We start from the raw sequence: 1794 nt of genomic DNA on the forward strand, positions 1-1794 counted from the left end.
GCCACATGTGTGGGAACCGCACCCTGGTGGTCCGGTCGAGGGACGGAAGTTGCAGGTTTCCGACCAGTCCTCCAGGATGCGACTCCGCCCGCGGCTGAGGGTTACTTAGGCTTTACAACCCTTGCGTCCCACGCGCGTTGTGTTGACCCGGACAAGGCCGAGTACCATTTGCAACTTGCCTTGTTTTCCCGAAAACCGAATATATTACTTTAATAATTCATTTTATTGAAAACAAGTCATCAAAGCAATATTCATAGGTAGTCGGATAACTTTACAAATATCGTTTAGGAAAATATAGGCTTTTATAAAGAACACAGAAAACCCTATCTCGTACCCTAATGTTTGCTCCAACTCTAGACTCACTTAGGCTTCCTGCAAGACAAAAATATCATCATGAGTAATCTAAGATTACTCAGTGAGCCTGGGCACCCCTTTCCTAAATAGGATTCTACTTCCCCAACCCGACTACCCCAACAGGCAAAGGAAACAAGAAAGGCAAACAAGCCAGCAACAATCAAACCTAAAGAATTACATGAAAGCCTACGCTAACATCATGCAAGACTAAGCAAACAACATGAAATGCTAAGCTATCAACATGCAAGACGAAGCTATCAATATGCAAGCAAGCAAAGCAATCAATAAACAATCAAAGCAACACAGCAGAAACAATAGCGGAAGCTATAAAGAACAAACAAGTGAGAGAGGTTGGAACGACACGACTCAACTCGGACGATCTACACTCGCTATTCGCAGAAAAAGACAACTCGGACGATCTTGCACCCTCTTTGTCTATTTATAGATAATTTCGTCTTCTACGCATTATCTTCTTGCATCCTCTTTTGCACTTAATTCTTGGCCCATGCATTTCTTTTTGCACTTTGTCGCTCGTACTTGGTTCGACCTTCTCGATTTGTTTTGCCATTTTCGATTGATTCACACCGCTCTTTTGCTCCTCCGATTTCTTAGGATTTGCCTCATCCTCCTCCATCATTTCTCTTTTTGCTCTCTTTTTTTTTTTTTAAACTGGTTGCCCTTTCTTGATTGAACTTTCTTGAACTTTTCTTGCACTTCTTTTCTTTTGTCTGATCGCGCTTTGTGGTGAGTTACGTGAATCCTCATCAATCACGCTGATGCAAGCTAATTATGCAAATAATTAACTATGCAACCTATAAAACTCAAGCAAATAAAAGCAAGCAGTTAAACATGCAAAGATTAGCAAGAAACAAACACACAACACCACAAACACGGCTAAAGAACACAAAGTACTTTTACAAACGAAGAAAGGTACAGAGGTTCTACACCACTTAGCTGATACTTCAAGGGTTTGAATCCTAGACAAACACTACAAAGGTTAAGTCTAGAAGCTTACACACTAGAAAACTATCCAACCCTTACACTTAAACCTTAAAGGAAAACTTCCCTTACTCCNGCACTTAGTCTCTAGATTTATTTCTAGTTTCTTTGTTGCTTGTTTCTGGTTGCATGTTGTTATTGTTGCATGTTGCTTTTNCTGGTTCCTGCGCTTGGTACACTCTTCGCAAGTGCACACACAAGCCCTATCTGGTTCATCAGGTCGNATCGCCTGTTGTTGTTTGTAGCTTGCATGTAGCTTGTGTGCTTTGCAGGTTTGTTTGGTTGTGTGTTGAGGTTGTGCGGGAGAAGACTTCCCCAAGGCCGTAATCAGAGCGGATTACGAAGACTCGGAGAGACGGGGTTGCTGCCTAGGGCCGAGTACTACATGATGGTGTCGGCGAGAGCGCCTGTAGAGAGGGACTCGCATGTGATGTTCTATGC

The sequence above is a fragment of the Camelina sativa genome, chromosome 19 (genome assembly GCF_000633955.1).
Source record: "Camelina sativa cultivar DH55 chromosome 19, Cs, whole genome shotgun sequence".
Classification (NCBI taxonomy): domain Eukaryota; kingdom Viridiplantae; phylum Streptophyta; class Magnoliopsida; order Brassicales; family Brassicaceae; genus Camelina; species Camelina sativa.